This window comes from Artibeus jamaicensis, unplaced genomic scaffold (assembly GCF_021234435.1).
Source record: "Artibeus jamaicensis isolate MK-2021 breed Jamaican fruit bat unplaced genomic scaffold, CSHL_Jam_final contig_76, whole genome shotgun sequence".
Classification (NCBI taxonomy): Eukaryota; Metazoa; Chordata; class Mammalia; order Chiroptera; family Phyllostomidae; genus Artibeus; species Artibeus jamaicensis.
Window position 1 is genome coordinate 21,072,577 of NW_026521954.1, and position 23,678 is coordinate 21,096,254.

Consider the following 23,678-nt stretch of genomic DNA (forward strand, 5'->3'; position numbering starts at 1 on the left):
TTTGGGAAATTAACCTTTGGAAGAGGGTTCTTAGCAGGGCACATCTGTGCGTGTCAAGAAAGTCACCTGATGGGAATATGTGGGACAGACTGCAGGGGAAAGATTTCAATCTGGCAGAGAACAGTTTTTGCTAAGGGGCGGAAGCACATTGATAAGGTCTCGTCTTCCATGTGGTGTCTCCTTCAGCCAGAGTTGGATTGTTTGGTGTCAGGCACCAGGAGAATGATGCTCAGTGTACCCATTCCCAAATATCTGTTAGCTAAGTTCCTCGAGGACAGAAAGTGATGTAGGCATAGAAGCATACTCAACTGTTAAGTATTGAGGTCATGGGCAGAGATATTTTCAGAACAACACCTGTATAAAAGGCTCTACCCTAGATTCTGAAGATTGCAACAAGTAATAGACACAGCTGAGGCCACCAAATGGCTAGTGGGAGAAATAAATAGATTAATTAAGTGATTATTCCAATGTACTCTGAAAAACTACAGCAGAGCCAGACCATTACTGGAACAAACCAGAGCATATCTTCTCCTTCCCCAGTATTCCACAACTCAGGAGGATTGGGACCATTCCTTGGACCTCAAATCCACAGCTCACCATGGGAAGGAAGACAGGTCACCACTATGTCTGAGATTGCGATGATTCCCACACATGAGCTATACTGTGCATGGACTGACATGCACAGAGTAAATGTCCTTTTAATTTAAAATGTGACCACTGACAGTTTTATGTCCCTGACACTCAACTAATGTCAACAGGGTTTTATGGTGAATTTACAGTAGCAGGCTCTGGGTCCTGGGTTAATAGGCCTTCTGCCTCTGTACTAAAGCCCATTAGAAAAGGAGGAGGGAATACCTCCTAAACACAGCCTCGTGCTCAGGCTCAGAGACTGTGAGCTCTGGAGTATTAAATGGTTTCCTGGCTCAGGAGTCACATTACAGATAATATTTCCTTCCAGAGCAGCCATAATCTCATCCCCCTAAGTCATCAGGCTCAAACCTGCAGCTACGAATCATTATGCCAGGAACAGATCACTCACAGATAGATCTTTGGGGAAGATTCTTCACTGATACTTAATGTTTGACAAAATATTGCAAAATAAACCAGCAGCCCTGAACCTACCATCTGAGAAGTTCGAAAACCACAGCTCTCACGTCATCAGCCACTGGGACCACGAGGTGGGAACTGCCTTCACTGGCGAGGGTTGTCACTGCTACCAACAGCTTGTGGCAACAAGACAGCGCAGTAAACACAGTACCAACATGTGCACTTCACAAAAACGATGTCTGTTTTTGCAGGTGGTTAAAATGCCAGGCACGATTTTAAGACTCATTTATTCCATTTAATCCTTGTGAGGGATATATTGCTGCCCTCATTTAACAGCCAAGGAAACAAATTCAGAGAAGTATGTACACTTTTGCCCCCAAACAAAGAGTGGTGCTAGGTTTTGAACCCAAGTCTGGGACGTTCATTTATTCTTGCATGTCTTTTTTTGACCCCCAGTTTGGGGGTGTGTTTTTTTAGCTCTAGAATTTTTTACTTTATATCATCTCATGCCCAGTTTCCCTGAAGATAGCTTAACCCCGCCTAAGGTTACTGAAAACCACCCTTCAAATCACTGATCTAAATGGAGAGTCGAGCCTCCTTTGCTCCCATCTCTGTCCTTGGCAGAGCACTATACACTTTGAGTATTGACACACAGCATTTGCTGAATAAACCTCTGTTAAATGTCATTGTCAAAGATAGTTTCAATAAATAAAGGGAAAAACCTGACCACATGTGCCCATGTCCAGACACAGAGAGAAAAATGGCATCTCAGTGGTTGTCCACACCCCCTTATCTGAAACCTGAACTAAATGTGCAGCAGGGTTTGGCAGGGTTTGGCAGGGTTTATGATCCCCCACATTGTACAGCTCTCTCAGCAGGACCTGGGGAAGCAGCACATAAACACAAGAATACTTCTTCAATAAAACCCATGAAAACTCACACAATATGTCAAACCCAGCAGCTACATAAACTAACCAACTCTCCGTAGGGTCAGGGCAGGTCAGAGGAGCCATTAAATGAGTTAGGAAAATTACAGAATTATTTTCACCCCAAGGCATCTTTTTAATCCTCCAAAACATCCTCTGGTGGAAAAGTGGTTCTTCCTAGTGACTAGCTGATGTTGTTTTGACATCAGACGGTCAAGTTCCTGGCCCAACATTTTTATCTCTAATTTGTTCTAGGTTTAGGCCTAGAATTCAGATGCCATGATTCCTATTCCGAACAACACTCCCCTACAGTGAAGGACAGAGCAGAAAGTTGGGGTCACATAGACCTGGGCTCTCCACCCCTCCTAAACGGCCTGGAAGCACCGAGTCCAAGTCCCCATCCCCAGCTCTCATGTCTTAAAAAGCACAGACGCTCAAAACAGTGATGTAGCTGGCTTCTGTGGATAGCCCTTCCGAGTGCCCATTCCCACTGTCCAACCTTGCTGGCCTGTGAGGTTTTCAACTGTACAAATGTCCGAGTGCCAAATCCTGCCATTATAATCTGGGTAGGCCTCTCAGAGCACATACAATTCCCTCCTCTTTCACTTTTCTCTCTTTCCCTGGCCCCTGAGAGTGGAAAGAATTTGAGAAAAGCATTGCCCCGTTCATCCATCAGAAACCTAGGGCTCATGTTGTATTTTCATAACTGCCCAGAATATGAGCTTGCCTCTGTCAAAAAAAACCATCCTTACTGCTGCTCAGTCATCTGGTTTACCAGATGCAGGTGTGTGGGCCCTCCTTACCTTTCAGAGACAACACCTCAGGAAGCACATGATAGTGAAAAATCCCACATACAGCACATCCTCATTCATTTTCTCACTTAATAAACACTGTCTTCTGTGAAAAAATTTGTGTGCTAGGGCCAATAAAGTTATTACAGTGAAATGTGTTTTTATATTGTAGAGGTAATATAATATGACCGCAAATCTTAATTATGGACCAAAAAGGGGAAAAAAAGAAACTTGAATACCTGAATAAACTAAAATAATCTCTTCTGTTTCTTTTTAATGTCTGCATTTTATTTTTTTCTTGTGCATGCTTTTAACCAATTTTTTAACTGCAATACATAGATGATGCTGACTTTTAAACATTTCTTTGAAAAGCATTTTCCATGTGTGCTGTGATGTATTTTCAATGACTGTAAGATTGTTGTTAAGAGTGTATATTCTGCAGGCAGACTTTTATGGACTGAATGATTTTGCCTACCCAAAATTCCTATGTTGAAGCCCTAACCCCCAATGGGATGGAATTTGAAATTGGGGCCTTTGAGAAATGATGAGATTTGGGTGAGATCCAGACCGTAGGGCTCCCACGATGGGTTCAGCATTTCTATAAAGAGAAAAAGACCAGATCTATTCCTCTCTTTTTGCCCTTTGAAAACATAGTGAGAAAAGAACAGTCCACACGCCAGGAATCAGCCTCTCTCCAGGAACTGAACTGTCTGGCACTTTGATCTTAAACTTCCTGGCCTCCGGAAGTTTGGGAAATCAATGTCTGTTGTGAAGCCACCTGGGCTATGGTATTTTGTTAGGGTAGCCTGAGCTGACTAAGACACAGACTGAGAACCTACTGACAGGGTAACTTGGTCCAGTCGCATAACTTTTCTGATGGCCTCTACTGGAGAATGAAGATAGTGATGGCAGCTATCTCACAGAGTTGTAATGAAAATGAATAAAATGTCCGTATAGCTCTCAGCACTGTGCCATCCATTCAACAGGCATCCAGTAGATGGGAGAGTTTTCTATTCCTCACAATAATCTCACTTTGTATAGTTCACGTTTACTGGGTGCTTGATGGGTGCTAGGCACCAAGGGTATGACGCCTACTAACTCATTTAATCTTTACCACAACCTATGTGGTGATAACTGTTATCATCCCCATCTTACAAATGCGGGAAGTGAGCCTCAGAGAGACCAGCCTGCTCAAGGTCACAACTCTATGGCCTGCATAAATGGCTGAATGCCGATGTTCAAACCATGTCTCTCTGGTTCCAAAGTGCATTCTGTTGTATTCAACACTTCGGAGAGAGGGCACTGGCTCAGATGCACCGCAGTTCCAGCATGTTGCTTCCACAAGTCTGCATAATATCTGCCTTTGGGTGGACTGAACAACGGTATTAGAATTAACTGTATTAGAATAAACTGTATTAGCAGGTGTTCTCCAAAGAATCAGGATGTGGTGTGTGTGTGTGTGTGTGTGTGTGTGTGTAGAAAGAGACAGAGACAGAGAGAGACAGAGAGATTTATTTTAAGAATTGGCTCACATGATTATGGAGACTGACAAGTCCAAAGTCTATAGGCAGGCAGAGATCCAGGAAAAGCCATTGTTATAGCTTAAGTCTGAAGGTCATTTACTGGCAGAATATCTTCTTATTCTGTGTATGTGTGTGTGTGTGAGGGGGGGCGAGCAGGGGAGGTCAGCCTTTATTTTTTCCTATTCAGACCTTCAACTGATTGGATGAGGCCCACCGACATCATAGAGGATAATCTGCTTATTCAAAGTCGGCTGATTTAAAGCATAATTGTATTCAAAGGCACCCTCAGGAAAACATCCACAGTGATGTCTGACCACACATCTGGATCCCATGGCCCAGCCAAGGTCACATATAAAATTAAACATCAAACTCACCATCAAGATAGAAGCTAGTAACAAATTTGGATCATAAATTATAAATAGAAAAAAGGTCATTTTAGAGAAAAAACAGAAATGATTGTAAACAGATGGTGAATGTATGCCCTAGTTACTTTTTTTGACACTGCATTAAACACTGGAAAAAAAGTAAAATAATGAGCTCAACAAAAAAGAATAACAGCAAAGAAAAGCATTCTTTGGTACAAATATAAAACCTTATCGGACACGGTGGCTTTTGTTAACAAAACGCTAGTGGCAGGTGTATATGAGTAGCTGCAGGGAGTCTACTCTACCCTATAGCTGTGAAATCAGAGCGGCCAGGATACTGCAGGGCAGTGTCTCGACCCAGCAGGCTCAGAACAGGGGTAGAGGGGAGGGCGAGGCCTCCATTCAGTTGACACCGTGGGGAGATCCAGCCATGCACAATGCAGGCTCCAGGGTTTGCAGCCAGGGCAAGGAGTCACTATTGAGAAGTCCAGGAATTGAACTTTGCAGCATAACAAGAGTCACAGGTTTCCTTATGGTTTCTATGAAAATCCAATACTGGTCACCAACCCCCCAGAATGAATCCTTGGGTTCAAATATTCATGCATAAAATTGGTGGTCATTTACTTTGGCAGATTGACTGGAAATTGCTCAATCAACACCATGAACAGCAGAATCCAGGTGGTAGCAAAGGGGGTCACTAGGAACCTATTAGCTGTAGGGGTTCAAATTACTTTGGATAACAGGAGACAGGACTACTCCTAAGAGCACTTTAAAAATAAAACAATTTAAAAAGATCTCCTACAATCTGATGCATGTTGGGATATATGTAGTATCAAGTAATCCCAGGTGTAACTATACTTTGTAGTGTTGCTATTTGCAGCCAAATTGCCAGTAAAATTGAAGTGTGGTGTTGGATACATTTATTGCTAGAAAAAAATCTGGCTCATCTCTCTGAGATGGGAAACACAGCAGAGAGTTGAAGTGATTTAGTGCAGCTTCTGAAGGGTAGGGCTGTACCTAGGTAAAGGGTATTCTTAGGACCCCCAAGTAAGCTCTGGGAACATGCTCTCCTGAAGCTCTGGGGACATTCCACTCAGGACTTACCTAGACAATCAGTTCTCTTTAGGTGTCCTGAAAAGGATTGAAACATTCATTCCACTGAAACCTTCAGAATTTTTTTTTGGCTTCTAAATTTTAGCTTCTATAGTTTCTCCTTCAACTAGTTAGGAAAGAAGACTGATAGGAAGCACTCCATATATTCTAACATTATGTGACATAGAAGTTATCATTCCCACCATTTCAAATGGGTTACCTAAAGCGCCTTAGGTTATATTGTAAGTAAGTGGAAGAGGTGGAATTCATTCCTCAGTGGGTGGATGGATGGACAGATAGAGAAATAAATGGGTAGGTGGATAGATGGATGGGTAAATAAATGAATGGATGGGTGAATAGGCTGATGAGTTTTCAGCTATTTACTTTAATTTGGGTGTCCATTTTTTAAATATGAGGGATACCTTCTTTGACTCTACCTGAAAAGCCGGGTGGGGAATGCTAAATATGTATTCAAATCAAATCTTGGAAGCCATATAATCTTTAGAAATGTATTGACTGTCAAATTTTATAGCTAAACTGGCCGGCTATATAAAGAAGAGAGTGCAATAATAAAGACATTGGAATGAAACTATTTATTTCTTGAGTTGCAAGTGACCATATAACTCACAAGTAGTGCTGAAGTCTGTGTGTTCCAGGAGATTCATGTGGTATTGTATCATGGAGAATGGCCCATAATTCATTTGCTGGGCTTCCTTTGGTATGCCCAACCTGAACACTTCATCGCATAATTTCTCTTCTCTTTGCAGAAATGGAAATGCAACTGTGATTTTCTGGCAGCAGATCTGTCTCGGAATAACAGTGTTTTAAGAAGTGTTTGGATACTTGTCTCTATTTGACAAATGCCAAAAATGATAAGCAGGCAATGGGGACATGTACACTGATGTCCCTCCACCACCCCACCATATGTCTAGATCTCCCAGAGTCCAATGGTCACTTGTTACACATCGGACCCCCCAAACTGCACCCAAAGGTATGTTATTTTTAACATACATTTATACTTTTCAAAACATAGAAGTAAGTAGACCTGGCTATTGTGGTTCAGTGGATTGAGTGCCGGCCTGCCAACCAAAGGGTTCCTGGTTTGATTCCCAGTCAGGGTACCTGTCTGGGTTGTAGGCCAGGCTCCCAGTAGGGGGCGCACAAGAGGCAACCACACATTGATGTTTCTCTCCCTCTCTTTATCCCTCCCTTCCCCTCCTTGTAAAACTAAGTAAATAAAATCTTTAAAAAAAACATAGAAATAAATGATCACATAGGAAGACTAGTAGCATAGAGTAACCAAAACAAAAAATAAAATTATTTCAAAGCCCACTATTAATAAGAAGTATTTTTAATACATTGATAAATGTATTGTTATACAATATGTGCATTTATATAGTAAGGGCTGCACAAACTGTCCCAGCCCGGTATCTAGGAGTTTGCTCAGTTCAAGGCCCTCCCTACCTGGCCCAAATACTCAGACAGGACCCTGGGACCTTGCTCACCACCTCCAGGCAACTCGGGCTGAGCTGACAGCTGTTCTGCTGCCATGAGGCAAGGACTCCACACCGGTCAGTGACACCTGGGCTGACGCCCTGACAGGGCCCATAGTCACTCCTGCTCGGCCATGCCCTATGACAACTTCGGGAAGATGACAATAATGTCCTTCCTATATTTTAATGACACTCCATCTTATATGCATGTCATAATTTATTTTAATAATACCATTTTTGATTCATTTGTCTTTTTAAAAGACGTATGCATTTTACATTAGAAAATTATCTGTAAAGTGAATGAGGTGTCTCAAATTTATGTAATCCTGGTGTCAGCTACAGTGACCTCCTCTTGTACGATCTCAACAGGACAATTGGCTTCAAACACACCATTTCATGACGTGTAGGTAGTCCAAGACTCTTCCTCCTCGCCAATGTCTGCAAATTCTTAGGATGCTGAAGTTCTCAAGTTCACATACTCTTCCAGAAACCTTCCACTTGTGTATCTTTTCACCATCTTCTATGTGCTCACCTTGTTCTATATTTAAATTTCCTAGGTAGAAAATGCAGGTCTACATTTTAGTATTTCGAAAGCAACTCAAAGGACTTTTATAAGGCCTTCCCTACTGGAAATTTGGCAACAGAGAGGGATTCATCAGCCAGCATCACAGTGGGCATTGAGTGCTAGGGCCGCCTTCTTCTCGACAGCCCAGTGGAGATATCTGACTCTCCATCACCTATTTTGCTTCATATGATTTTCTTAAGATCCATCCGTATATCACAAATGGCAGTATTTCATCTTTTCCTGTGGCTGAGTAGTGTTCCATTGTATATATCTCGCAGGCACAGATAAGAGTATGGTGTTACCAAAGGGGGGGTGAAGTGTTAGTGAAGAGTAAAAGGGGTCGAATATACAGTGAAAGAAGGAGATTTCACTCTGCCTGGTGGGCACACTCGGCAGCATACAGATGATATATCACAGAATTATACACTTGAGACCTATATAATCTTATTAACCATATAAATTACCCCCAATAAATTTAATTGAAAACATTAAAATAAATTTTTAAAAGAGCTTAATTCTTTCTCTCATTAATGTGCTCTGGGATGTGATGGACCATCTTGCCCTGGGCTCGCCCTTCGGAAGCATGTAGATCTGGCAGAGACTCCACATTTCCTTTCCTTTCCTTCTGCCTCACCTACCTCTCCACCCCATCTCTGTCAAGGGAGGGGGTAGTAACATCTGTGTTGTCACTATTGTGCCTCCTCTCTGAAGGACAGAAGCAGCTACCGCCAGTTTGGCTTTGAAATACCATCTCCTTCCCCTTGCCTGCATGTAAAGCATCTTATGCTTGGTAAGCTCTTATCGAGTATTGGAGGTGAGGGGCAAGACAGGCAGGATGATGTCAGGTCAGAAGGAACATGAATACAATTGAAGAATAAAGTACAGCAACTGATGTAACAAAAGGTGGATTCCCAGGCAGGGTGACTGTATTCCTAAACACTCCTGATACCTAAGAACTAAACACTCTTATACTGGGAGTATGGAAAGTCTAGAAACCTCTCCTCTCTAAGCTTGGATAACTGCCTTCTTGTCCTTCACCCTGACACATGCCCGCCCCCTCAGTCCCCTTCCTTCCACACTCCCAGGCACCTGTGAGTTGGGAGAACATCTCTCTTTCTGAGGAAGAAGTGCAGATGCAGGAAGGCAGTGATTTCAGGGCTTATTTTAGAAACAGAGAACGGCTTCGTGATGACAGGCCGGTTGGAGGGGGTTGCATCTCATTGGTTATGCTGGCAGATCACCCTCTGCTGATCTGTTTTGTCGTTTTGTTGTCTGTGGAGGAGAAAACAAAATGTTGGTGAGCAGCTGGTGGCAGAATTGTGTTTTATGTACAAATGTGGGAGGAAATCCTGGCCCAGTTCTGAAACTGCCTGATTGGATCTGGGCGGGAGAATGAGTTATACATTTATCTGAATTAAATGTGTTTGCCTCCTCCTGATTTTATATGCCCATCTACAACATGAATTTCTTGGCTCAGTTAGACAACTGCATAATATATCATATTACTTTGCTTTAGTTGCTTGAGTTGTATACTTCTTTTTTATTTTATTTTTAAATTATAGTTTGTACTTAATATAAACTATTAGTTTCTTGTGCACAGTATAGCAGTTAGACAATCGTTTACACTACAAAGCATTTCCTGTGATATTTCAGATACCTGCCTGGCACCTTGCATTGTTATTACAATATCACTGACGATATTTTCTGTTCTTTTTCACACCCCCATAACTATATTGTAGCTACCAATTTGTATTTCTAATCCTTGAAGTGTTGTATGTATTTGTTCCCCATATTGTTTATGACAATTGTACTTCATGCGAATTTCATATGTTCAATCACATGCTATTTAGTCAAATGTTATCTACACTAGTGTATGTAATTGTAAAAAAGTCGTTTCTTTGAAAAGTCATCTGAAACTCATTAAAGATGATGAACTAAAAACATTTTCACTAAATATTGAGAGAGTGTTGTGGGTGGAAGTGAGCCTCTTCCGCAGGATCACGAGAGAAGCGTTTCACAGGCCCACGCATGGGAGGCTGCAGTGTGGTAGGATTTATTGGGGTGGAAATAGAAGGATGCCCCTGGGTTATCAGTTTCTCATTTCTCTCTGTTCCACCATGGAAAAAAGTCCAATTTTGTCTTTATTAAGGCCAAAACAAAGGCCGGAGTCCAGAGTTTCTGGTTCGTATTAAAGCTTAGTCCTTTGAAAACCATGAAGCCTGCCACAGGCCCATACTGCTAGTAGACCTGCGTGGTTGCATGTGTTCCTGGGCGAGGGAGAGAGAGGGTTAGTTCCCTCAGATTATCTTGGGCTTGGGAATGCCCAGGTGCTTTTCCAAAATAACCAGCCAACTTCCCAAGGTCTCACGGGCATCTGATGGGTCTGCCTCCTGACCAATGAATCCATTTCGTTGCTATTTTGACACCACTGTTTGCACCATTTTAACTTTCACTGTGCGTATGTGCACTTCCCTCTTTATTCTTCTGTCTCTTCCCTCAGTGATCTGCAGGGAATGGACTTGTGGTTCTCTGGGGAGTGTGTATAAATAACTTTTTGGTGAAGCAAGCAGGCTCATGCTCCCCAGGTGATTATGCTTAATAAGGCCCGATTCCCTTGCTTTCTTCCCTTATTAATATCTAACAACCTACACTAACAGTTCCTCTTTGGTTTCAAAGGGAAAGGCCTCTTTGGTTTTGAGGGTCAGAATGCTACTGCCCAGTGCCTAAGGGAAAAAGCCACTCATTGTCATAGGGGCTTGGCCAACCCTTCATGACATCGGTGAGGGCATCCCCAGAAACCATAGAGGTGATGCTGCCAACTCAATGGTCTTGGAGGGCTAAACATCAAAGCAAAGAGAATTATTTTGAGTCCTTAAGAACTACTAGAATTTGCCAATAGGTTTTGAATTTGCCTAGGACACTTTATTCCTTTCTTTCTTTTAGTTTCTGCCTTTTAGAATGTTTTATCTCAGGCCTAGTATTGTATTTTGAAAACACATAACTTGTCTGGTTTCACAGGGTCATAACTGAAGGGAAATTTGCTTCAGGTAGAATCTTACTTTGAGTCTCACTCATACCTGATTTAGTGATATTTAGATGGGACTTTGCATTTCAGAATTTAGAACTGATAAGGAAATGAATTAAGACTTTGGGGGCTACTGGGATGAAATAGATGTATCTGGCATGTAAAAAGGACATGAACTTGGGAAGGTTCCCATGGATAAAATGTAATTAACTAAATGTCCCCCTGAAATTCTTACGTTGAAGTTCTAACTCTCTGTGTGGCTATATTTGGAGAAAGGGCATCTATGGAAGGCATGATGGTTAAATGCATTCATAAGGGTAGAGCTCTGATTCAATATGATCAGTGTCTCTAGAAGAAGATACACTAGTGACTTGCCTCTCTCCAAAATGTGCCCCCCAAAAGCCCATGTAAGCAAACAGATAGAAGCTGGTTGTCTACAAGCCAGAAAGATCGTCCTCACCAGGAATCTAATCAGCCATCATATTGATCTTGAAATTCTCAGCCTCCAGAACTATGGGAAATAGATATCTGTTGTTTAAGTCCCCAATACGTGCTGTTCTGTTATTTCGGTCTGAGCTGACCAGTAGACCCTGGCTGCAGTGTGGAAGAGGTCCTGGCCAGGAGAGAGGAGAAGGAAATCCTTTTGGAAGCTGCTGTAACAGTGCAGGAAAAAACCATTGACTACCAGAACCAGGGCCAGGGCAGCTGGAGAAGAAAATAAAGCAAGAGACAATCTTTAATAGTGTTCACCAAGGACAATTATAGACAGAAACCAGCACGTTAATGAAAGAAAAAGCAAGAAATGTTCACTTTCACTTTAGCACACCCCACTTGCCACACATTCTTCCTTTTGAGTAGAATATGAGCAAGAAAGGGTGAAGCTATTTTTGTTATTCTTCTGTATCATTCCTTCCTCAGTTTACTTTTTTTCAGATATGGATACCCTAATTGCATTTTCTGGCACACCAGCCTATTCGAAACACCATCATCAGGCATGTGAGGGTGTTTGGGAATATTCGGTGCTCCCATCTGAGTGGTTTTGAGACCTTCCTCAACTCTCTGTCACTTTGCAGGCATTTTAAATTAGGGAAATGAAGAAAAGGATGTGGGGGAAGAGAATGATTAGCCCAGATTTCCTAGGAAAGGCCTAAGGTGAAGCAAGCACGCTGATATTTCCTTTAGGAGGTGTAACCGCAGGGCAGGCAGAGAGAAGCAGGGAAGGATGGGAAACAAATACCAGCTGGCCCCACTCCAAGAAGCAACACAGCCAGCACTCAGCACAAGGAACGCTACACCTCCAGGCAGCATGCAGAAGGTCTGTGCCTCAGACACGCACAGAAGCCATGAGCCAAACAAGAATCCATCCTCCAGTCCCCTTCTGTTTCCTGTCCCACACTGGTAAAGTCTGCCTCTCAGAGAATTTAGCCCCGACTCCCATTAGCACCCTGGCTTGCATCACCTGACACATTTGACAGCTCTTGGAAAGCCAGCTTCCCTGATCTGCCCTGAGACATATGCTGTACTTGAGGCCAGATGCCACACGAGGAGCGAGCCGAGAACCTCTGGCCGTGGCCCTCTGGCCGTGGCCTCTGGTGGGGAACTGTAGAGCTTTCTGAGAGTTGGTCAAGGCGTACCTGATAGTAGAGAAAATACTGAGGCTCTCCTGTGAAGTATGGTCCCAGTAACGTGTGGTAGCACCTAAGGAGTGACCAATAGCATTTGGGGAATATTTTACAGTTCATAATATCTCTCACATGGATCCATGCCTTTGATTTTTAGAACTCTAGAGGGGCAGTTCCTGAATTCCTGGAGGTTTGTTTGCAGCATCCCTGGTTGTTTGCTTGTCTTAGAAAGTCAATGTAAAAGAAAGACAGACTACCAAGTTTAATGAAGGAGGATTGAACCCCCCATACTATGACTCAAAATCAGGGGTGCACCTCTATCTCAAGAGGCTCTCAGAGGTGGAAGGAGAGAACGTGGTATGGAAAAGTGAATCCAGCTATATCTGTAAGATATCATTTCTTTAAAAATGTCTGAAGCAAATACAGCACATTAATATGTGCCAGTCAAATACCAAGCCCAAAAGGGCTTGACAAATAGAGTTATTTGTCTATTTGGTTCCTGGCCACATCCCCAGTCCCCAGCTTTATCAATAATGCTGACTTCATTAGAATATGAAATCTAGATGTTGCTGGTTAGGGATCTACTGTATTTTCCTTTCTGTATGTTAACATTGTATTTTGTTGTTTTAGAATGAAATTGATTATTAAAAGTGATGGTCAACATGGAGGCTTGGCAAAATGGAGGGCTATTAGATCAAATCTGACAGATTTATCAAGTACTTCTCAACAAAGATAGACACTTTACTTTTGCTATTTCTATTTACAGATAAACAAATGATTCCACAAAATTGAAATACTTGCAAAGGTCAGAAAGTAAAGATTATGTGTCTGGGACTCAAACTCAGCACCTGTAGAAGCATCTTCTGAGAAGAACTTGAACTTTGAAGTCAAACAGACATAAAGTTAAATCCTAACATCACATACTTTTATGTGTGGGGGGATGGAAGTTATTTATGGATATCAAAAGGTTTAATAATATTCATTCCATTAAAAAAGCTGAGTGTCTATGCCAGATCTCATTATTTATTAACATATGCCAAATGCTATATTAAACATCATCTTTTTAAATCCTCTGATAGATTCTCAAGATTGACAGATTAAAAAATGGTACATCAGAGATGTTCTGTGACTTGACAAGTTCATGCAGTTAGTACATTACGAGGAATTGCAGGTGTGGTGGTCTGTGGGACTTCAAAGATCTCTGCTGCTCACACCGAACATGGAGAAGATGTGGTGTCTTAGCTATCCCCAGGTCTGCCTTAGTTCAAGCCTTTTGTTCATTCTCTCTAACTCTCTCTTTCTCCTCCCCTCTTCCTCCTCCTCTTCCTTTTTCTTCTCCTCTTCTTCCTCTCCCTCTTCCTTCCTCCTTCTCTTCTCTCTTCTCTCTCCTTCTCTCTCCACTCCCTTCCCCTTCCCCCACACTCTCTGGGGCTCTCTCTTTTCCTCTAGGACCTGGACCATCAATCTGACATCTTTATCCAGTTCTTGGCTATATGAACAAAGACATGAACTCAGCACATTTCCATCTTAGACTTCCTATGGGGACATGATCCTTAAATGTGCAGCAGTCCTCACGCTGTCATTGTATCCTAAAGGCCACACACACTGGTTTGTCCCTTGTTTGACAGGTCATATTAAGAAAGTCTCAAGAATTTCAAATGTGTTTTCCTAATGGTTTAAAAATAATCACATTTTGGACACCCGACAATCTTTCTCTAACTTGATTTTTTTGGCATTTGTTTTATTGAGTAGAAAACACAGCCAGTTTAAAGATTTCTAGAAAAAAATGGCTATGAGAATAAAGGCATTCAGTTTATAGAAAAGTATTTTGTTTGTTTGTTTTCTGTGGAGTCTTTTATATCCTACAGCCAGTGGGAGAGTGAGTAGCCTGAGGAAAAGCTTAAGCCACTCTTAAATATTTCATTTCCTTCTTCAAATCTCACATGTGAGGGAGATGTTTGGAGTGGCCCCACACACGATTTCAGCAACCAAAGAAATCCAAAAGCTTGTCTTTCTTTTCTCTCTTACATGTCATGGGACTTTCACTTGCTATTTATCTCCCAAATCCGACTCTCTACAGGAACTAAAACCCCATTATTCTTAAATGGTCTGGTTTGATGTCACCCTGCAGAGAAGTCATTACGATTCTCCAGGGCAATTTGCTTCCTGGACTAATAATGCTCCATTAGCATCCTTCAAAGCCAGAGGAAAATCTGTTCTAGGCAAAGGGGAGGAGGTAGCTAAAAGGGAAAAGCAGAATGAACTGTGTCCCACCGGCTTTCTGTAATCCTTTGCTGACACAGGATTTCCCAGGCAGACAGCCCTGGCCTCCCTATTTGCTGCCGGTGAAGGACTGAGATTTCCACCCGGCTGAGGAGCAGGCCTGTTGCTCCTGTGAGCTCCTCCCACCAGAAAGCACACACATACAGTATCATACAGACATGATCCTCAGACATGTCCAACCCATGAACAACCCAGACGTGATAGAGAAAATTGGTAAGCTGAGTGTAGTTTCAGGAAATGGAGAGTACACTCTAGTTACATGGTATGAATTCTTGATATCATAAAACCTTGGTTTTTAATCTATTAAATGTTTATGACAAATATATATATATTTTATCTTCTTACAAGTGACACTAATTCTTCATTGTATATGTATATGAATTTGCTTATGTATGCACATAAACTGCATATATGGATAAAGTATATGTATATGTACAACACATGCACACACATACACACACCAGAGGTAAACATTTCCTTGTGTTTTCACAACTTTTCGTCATCTCTTGCTCTTGCTTTATTTATGTTGTGCTGATTCTTCGGCAGCTATGGTGTTGATGACATGCTGGGTAGAGACAACAGAGATGAGATGAATTCACACTATTAAGGAAGGGCTAGGAGATACTTGCTGAAGAAGCATAGTATGTATTGGGAAGCGCAAGTGTAGAAAGAGGGGGATGCTCTAGCCCTCTGGGCTCTTAGCGCTTTGGAGGCTCTCAGAGACTGTGAGTACAAGCCCATGGCAGTGATGATTTAACTCCACTTTTTAATTATTTCTAGATTTTGGACTAGAAGGTCTTTTGGTGGCTGCATTCTGAGGAGAGAAATCATTAAGCAGTAGATGAGCTTTATGGGAGTACAGATATATTAATAACTAAATATATTAAGTGTACACACCCAGATTACAGATGCAACTTAAGAGTGATGTCTTATTCTTTTTGAAGCAATTGTGAATGAGATTGTTTTCTTTCTTTCTTCAAAGATCTCTGCTACTCACACCAAACATGGATCTAAAAATACAACAGATCTCTGGGTATTTTTTTCTTGTATCTTGCTGAATTTATCAGTTCTAATAGTTTCTTGGTGGAATCTTTAGGGCTCTTCACATACAATATCATCTCATCTGCAAATAGTGACAGTGTTACTTCTTCTTTTCCAGTTTGAATGCGTTTCAGTTCTTCTTGTCTGGTTCATGTGGCTAGGACTTCCAGTACTATGCCAGAGTGAGAGTGACGAAAGCAGACATTCCCGTCTTGTTTCTGATCTTAAAGGCAATGCTTTTAGATTTTGCCCTTTGAGTACAATATTGGCTCTGGGTTTGTCATGTATGGCCTTTATTACATTGAGGTATGTGTCCTCTGTTTCCACTTTCCTGAAAGGTGTTTTTCTTTTTATCATAAATGGGTGCTGGATTTTATCAAACACTTTCTCTGCATCTGTCGATACGGTTTCTATCATGTGGTTTTCACTATTCATTTTGTTAATGTGGTGTATCAAACATTGGCAAGAATGTAGCGAAAAGGGAGCCTTGAGCACTGTTGGTGGGAAAGCAGAGTGAGTGCTGCAGCCACTGCGGGAAGCAGCGTGGAGGCACCTCAAAAAATTAAAAACAGAACTGCCTTATGACCCAGCAATTCCACTACTGGGAATATGCCCTAAGAAAGCCAAAACACTTATCTGAAAGAAAAATGCACTGCTATGTTTATTGCAGCACTGTTTACAATATAGCCAAGATCTGCAACCCCCTGAAATGTCTATCATTAGATGAGCAAATAAGAAATCTCTGGTGCATTTACACAATGGAATCCAACTCAGCCACAAACCAGAAGGAGATTTTACTTTTTGCAACAGCATGGATGGACCGGGAGAACACTGTGCTGAGTGAAATAAGCTAGTCAGAGAAAGACAAGTATCCTGTTATCTTACTCATATGTGGAACCTAATGAACAAAATAAACTAATACACAAAACAGAAACAGATTCATAGATACAGAGAGCAAACCAACAACTGTCAGAGGGGAATGGGTTTGGTGGCCGGGTGTTAAAGGTGAAGGGATTAAGCAAAGAAAAAAAAACCCTCATAAGCGCAGACAATAGTATGGTGATTAGAAGAGGGGAAGGTGGCCAAGGGGAGATAGAAGAGGACAAAGCGGATCAGCGGTGATGGAAGGAGACTTGATTTGGGGTGGGAAGCACACAATACCACATACAGATGATGCACCATAGAATCGTACAGCCGAAACCTATATAATTTCATTAAACAATGTCACCCCAATAAATTCAATAAAAAGATCAATATTTACTAAAGGTGACAAATTGGTGATCTCCATAGTAACAGGACCATTTTTCTCAACAGGCTTTATTTGAACAATGTATTCATTGTCTTTGGAAACAATGCAATGAATAGAAATAATATTGTATCTTATGAAATAGTCTCATGAGTTAATTTCAAGTGAAAAGTGTGGTTAGGAGCCCAAGGAATAAACTCTTGTAACCAGTTTAGCACTTTGTCATATAACATTATGAAAGAGACTCCAGGCTGTACAGTCAGAATACCTGCGTTCTTATTTTATCACTTACTGGTTGGATAACCTTGGACTAGTGACTGAGAACCTCTGTGCTTTGGTCTCCTAATCTGTAGGGATAACTGTACCCACACCACAAGGTTGGTGAGAACAATACATAAACTAATACACTAAAGCCTTTACAGCAGGGGCCAGCATGTCATAAGTGCAGAATAAATGTTGGCTGCCATCTAACCCAGAACTAACGACCCAGTTCCACTTTCCACACAGTAAAAATGATCTTAAATCCTGAACATGGTGGTTGTAATAATTAAAGAACATATATATTTTTTAAATTTCCTAGTACAGTGTTTGACATATAATGCATAGTCTGTCCATGAAGGTGCTTTTGTGTTGCTGACTGACATAAATTACATAGAGTGACAAAGTCTGTAACAACTCCACATATCACATGTATGTAGCCCCTCACAAATTATGAGCAATTTAATGTTACTTAATTTAATCCTTTTAAATGTCTTATCATGTGCACATTCTTAGCCCTTTTTAATTATTGTACACTTTATTTTTAGTTTTATTTCATTATTTTAATTAAAATTTTAATTGTTCTTTAAGTACAGTTTTCTGTTTTTTACTCCCATCCCAGCCCACCTACCCAGCACCCCCCAATTCCCTCCCATTACTAGCCCCCCTAGTTTTTGACCATGTGTCCTTTATACTTGTTCCTGTAAACCCTCCCCTTTTCCCCTGAAATTTTCTCCCCTCTCCCCTCTGGACACTGTCAACTCAGCCCTTTTTAAAGTTGAGACTCCAAGTGTTTAAATGAGTTTCCTGAGATTCTGCAGCAATGAATGAAAACTATAAGGGAACTAGGTTGTTCGGTACCCATTGATACAATAACTGCATTTGGCACTTAATCCTTATGATGCTATTTAATCTTTCCAAAACCCCCAAGTTAGGGATTATTTCCCACTGGAATCTGTAGGATTATTATCCACAGAAAACGAAGTTCAATGTCCACAGATGCTGAAGGGTCAGAGTGAATGTATGCACCTGTGTCTGGCCACAGATTCAGGGTGTTGATTCTTTCCACAACACCACATAGCATCCTGAGTTCACGCGAACTTTTTGTTTTAATGATGGTCAGTGTCAGAATCAAGCAGAAGAACAGGATCTGTTAGCTTCATGCATCAAGGGGGCGAAATGGTAGCCATGTCTGTGAGGTTTGAATCAACACATCTTGCCCTCTCCCATTTCCTTCTCCTGCCATAAATTCACGTGTTTTACTAATAAATTATTTTTAAAGGAAGGGAAGGAGAATAAAAAAAGGAAGGAAAGAAGGAAGGAAGGAAGGGAGGGAGGGAGGAAGGAAGGAAGGAAGGAAGGAAGGAAGGAAGGAAGGAAGGAAGGAAGGAAGGAAGGAAGGAAGGAAGGAAGGAAGGAAGAAAAAGAAGCGGGGAGAAAGAACAGTTCGTGAAAGCAGTCAGGTGGGCGTGCGCAGGCGGCCAGCAGTCTCTGGGGTTCTGATCAGCAAAGCCGTCCCTTTTATCTCCCAGCGCCTTAAGCTGCTGTGATCTGTTCAGCCTTCTGTGGCTACATATGTCTTCAAGCAGAGTGATCGTTCCTAACAGCATGAACTTCGCATTATTGTCCCCCTGCTTTGTGAATCACTCTAAATTAAGCACTGGCTATGTGCACCACCAGAGAAAAAAATTACAAGGCCTCAGTTGAACTAACCAAAGTTCACTGTGTTTTAAGATCTTCCCAAGGAAAAAAATAATAAAGGGAGAGAGAGAGAGGCGATCTAGCTCCTTTCTCTAAAAATAGCCCAAATGATACTGTTTTCTTCATGCAGGCTTTAGTACCAGGAAATTAGAGCTCATAAGGGACAAGCACAATTATTTGTTCAAACACAACCCTGTTTGATTCATTGTCAATAGAAAGCAGGATGTGAAATACTCAATAAGACAAAAAGGAGTTCTCCATCTTGGATCTTGTTCCTAAGGCACAAATGTAAATGGCAATGTCAGAAAACATGAGGTAGCAGAGAAAAAAGAAAAATGGGATAGAAGACACTTGCTGAGAATTATTGCTAAGTTGTTCCCAGTGAGAGGTGAGCATCAGTGGGTGCCAGGTGCCTTGACACCCTGCTGACACGGGCCCTGTCCAGCTGAAATGCACAGCCACCCAGGAGTTCTTCTCAAGACATAAGGGTAGAAGGGGTGGTAGCTGGGAAGGTGGCAGAGGCTGGAGCAGAGCCCTGGCCTTCTGACCTGTGCGTTAGCGAAGGTAGACAGCTTCCCGCCGCCCCCGGAAGATGTCTCTGTTGCCTGAGTCACACCACACTGGTGTCGCTCCGAGCTCTGCAGCTGGTGGCCAGGTGTTTGTGTGCCTCTCACTTTCCTCACTTGAAAAGAGAGGTTTGTTGTTTAATGGATTTCTCCTCAGCACCTTCTATATGCAAAAGTGCTCTGCTAGGTATACAGAGATGGAAGGAAAGGGACAAGGTGGCCAGGAACTTGGACAGCCCCTGGAGCAGCTCAGCATGGAGTGTGGGAGTGAGACTTGCTCAGATAGGATCAGGGAGCGGAGGAAGCTGGTGAACCCTGGCAAGTCCACGCACCGATACAAAAAAGTCAGGGTACTGACTTCTGTACTTGGACTTGCATGAACAATGAAAGGTTATAACAGAGTTATAACGGAGTCCTTCACTGGTTTCTTCATTCCCCACCCCCCACTTCCTTATAACATTCTACTACTGCTGCCCAGCTGCCCCTGCCCTCCCCATTTACCTGCAGTCTGGATCCCATACATATAGCCACTAACATTATTATAACGTAAATTCAACCATGTTACTCTGCCTGCTTAAAACCCTTTACTCACACACAGTGCGTGCTTTTCTCTTTAAGATAAACTCCAACAGTTTTTAACAAGATTTACAAGAACTTTCATGGTCTGGCCCCTGTTTTTATCCTCCGCCCCACCACCTACTAGCCAGCTTCCTTCTCTGGAGCTACCAGAAGTTCTCCAGACAGGCTGTAGGTCTCCAGGATCTGTAGCTCTGCTCCAGGTCTTCGCTTGTATTCTTCTCTCTCTCTCTCCCTCTCTCTCTCTCTCTGTCTCTCAGAAAACACTCACCCCCTTTCTCTGTGATGGGTACATACTCTTCTTACCTCAAGTCACTTCCAAGCTATCACTTTCTAGATCTAGAAGAGTCTTTCTCTACCCAGATTGTACATTGGCGTCCTAAAGGTACATCACCAAAGAAATACCACATCTCAACCTCCCATTGAATTTGGATCTTTCTGGATAGATTAAGCATCCATATGTTTTAAAAGCTCCTTAGATGATTCTACTGGGTAGCCTGGGTGTAAGAGCTCCTAGTATAGATGGACTTCTAGAGCAGGGCTCTGCAAACTTGCTGTGAAGGGCTACACAGGTTATACCTGTCACAACACTCATCTTTCACACGGTAACTTGAAAGTAGATGTAGACATTATGTAGACAAATGGTCATGATTGTGTTTCAAGGAAATTCTGTTTACAAAACTGGAGAGCATTTTCCATTTACCTTTCAGCCAGAAGGTTGCCAGCTAGATGCGGTTGTCTAGCCAGCTAGATGCAGTATGCATGACCACTGCCACGCTACATATTACCCCCATTGGAGGCAGAGACTGTATCATCCTCACCCTTAGAAGTTTCCACTCCCAATTAGAAGGCAATGAACTTGGTGGGGGAATACCTGAATACATGAATCTAGGGACAAGAGTGAGCAATCTTAAATCCTGTTACAAAGCTGGGTTCTTATCAGAAGTTCTTCTGGCTGTGAGTTTAAGGGTCAGGCTGGGTTACCCGGGAGGAGTCATTTAAAAACCCCTTCTCACAGTTACAGTTGATTGTGGGGCTTTATTTTTGATGTCTTTCCCATTTCTAACATTCTACGGCATGTGAATCATTTCCTAGAAAAAATGCTATTGACAAATAGTTATTTAGACAAGAAAATTCCACCCCAGCTGCCTCTCCTCTGTTCTCTGAAGTCTCACATGAAAATGGGTCAAAGGCAGACAAAGAATCCTGCAAGGGTTCTAACACTGCAAGGCTTTCAAAAACAATATTTATGTATTTATAGTACTCCCACAGGTCCATTCGTCTTAGGTTCTGATAGCTAACTGATATTTCATAAATGGTACCTTGGCTAAGACCCCTCTTCCCCAGATCTTCCACAGTTAGCTGTTTCCTTGGACTACAGTCCAAAAGTATGGGCTTAGCCTCCCAGATTGTCCACGCTCTATCTGACTCATTTATCTTGAGAAGGCACATCCTCAACAGCTTCTCAAAGTGCTGCCTTCACTTTGGTCAACCAGAATGTAGACTGCAAGGTGAGCGTAGGGTCCCCAGTAGTGAACATAACTTGTCTTTGCACGGAAGGAGGGAGACCTCTCTCTCTCTCTCTCTCTCTCTGTCTCTCCCCCCACCACACAGCAGAAATTGTGATCTACTTTAGAGTTAATAAATTACTTCCCATGTGATTATCCATGTGATCTTGAACATATTATTTAACCTGTCTGAACTTTAGCTTCTAAATCGTCAACATCACCTGAGTCATAAAGCTGTCATGAGGATTAAGAGATGATGGATGTTGAATATTTAGCCTTCCATCTGGGGTATAGACAGCTCCCCACTCTCACCACTAATTTGTTACTGTTTATATTCTCTGACTCTCTCCAAAACCTAGAGAGATAGTCAAGACAGAGCTAATGCTCCCTGTCTTGTCAGTGAGAAAACAAAAGCCCAAAGAAGGGCATTTGCCCAAGATCACAGAGCTACTAGAACAGTAAGCCATGATTAGACCTAGACCTTCTGATACCTGGGAATTTTCCCATCAGACCCTGCTCTTTTTGAGACTTTACCTATAATATAATAAAGTAACCCATGGGTCATTTTAAATGAAATGGTACTGCTACTAACCGAGATTTGCTGGGGTTTGGGGCTGTTGATATTTTTGGTTTTTGTGGAACTACAAGGTAGAAGAAGGCAAATATCTGGGGTCACCAGGTGTGCCCCTAGCAAGCTGTCTGTCAGTGAGCAAAGGATTGTCTAGTCCTATGCCTGTAGTCCTTCATCTATAAACAAAAGAGATTGGGCAAGATTATTCTTAAGGTACCATCAAGTTCCAGCACTTATGTTTCCTAGATCTCAATTATTCATGCTAATAGACTGAGGAAGTACGAGGGTAATTGAAATTCACAGATAATCCTTCCAGTTGTCTCTGAATCCTCGCCCACCAGGACTTCACCCCTCCCTTTCAGTCGCTGACAAGTAGATGTAATTGACTGATTTCAGCTTGATCTTCCCTCTGATCTTATTTATCCTCAGGAGAAAGTGACTAATGAGTAGAAAATTCGCCAAACAGGGGAGGAAGGGCAGCAATGAGCTCTAAGCTGGCTATTTGCTCCTTGAGTTGCTGAAAGTGTCTCCACAGTTCTGCCTCATGCCTCTGGAAAGGGGTGCTCCTGAAGGACTTTGCCAACCAGATTTCTGCAGACAAATCACATGCTCCATGCAGTGGTGAGTTAATGAATTGAATTAAAAGAAACAAACAGACAAAACCCGGGGCTGAGGGTCGGCCTGCTCTCCTGAAAGCTTTGTGTTTTACAAAGCCATATGAGCATCATTCTCCTTTTCCACAGAATGCATGCAACACCCAAGGTGCCCTTCTGCCAGCGGAAATCAGTAATAAATGTAAGCTCACAGAGGCCCTCAGAATGGCTCAACAGCAATACCTTCAACCTGGATGGCATGGTTTGGAATTTATATGTGGGGGAAAGATAGATTTAAAATTTAGCAGATTTTCCCTCAGAAGGGAAAAACTACTCTGACTATGAAAGCTGGGATAGCTTACAGAGAGAATAAAATCTCAATTAGTAAACAGAGAGCTGATGATAAAAAAAAAGATATTTTCCTAAGTAGAAAACATAAGTCTTTTCAGATTGTGGTTTCTGCAAAATGCAGTGAATGTTGTTTTGTGTCAGTTAGGAAGCTGCTGTTTTGCTAGTTATAATTAATTGAAAGCCATTTGCTGACCTGGTTGTAAGGAAAGCAACTATAAGCCCAGCAAGTAAAGCAACACAGTGTACTGTGTAAGTGTATAATCCGGCACCAAATTCCAGCTTCGGGTTTTGGCGACCATGGACCTTGGGGAAATTTTTTTGTATTGCTGTGCCTCAGTTTCCTCATTTGTAGATAGAGATGACAAAAGTACCTCATAGGGTATTTCCAGAAAGTATTAAAAATTAATATTCATAAAGCCCTTAGAACTGTGTCTCCATAGGATGTGTGTTGAATATTATCATTTGTGAGATTATGTATATCTAAATGTATATGATATATGTATTTTTATATGTGTACATCATCTTCTTTTAAATT

General features: G+C 41.9%; 1 long non-coding RNA gene across 1 annotated transcript in view; it reads right to left on the reverse strand.

Moving 5' to 3' along the window:
* Window positions 1-7,038: 7,038 nt before the first annotated feature.
* Window positions 7,039-23,678, reverse strand: part of LOC119035555 (uncharacterized) — a 49,375-nt gene continuing 32,735 nt past the window's right edge. The window contains exons 3-4 of the long non-coding RNA XR_005079827.2: window positions 8,892-9,074; window positions 7,039-7,790 (exon numbers count right to left, since the gene is read on the reverse strand). This is a non-coding gene — a long non-coding RNA (uncharacterized LOC119035555). The remainder of the gene's footprint in view (window positions 7,791-8,891; window positions 9,075-23,678) is intronic.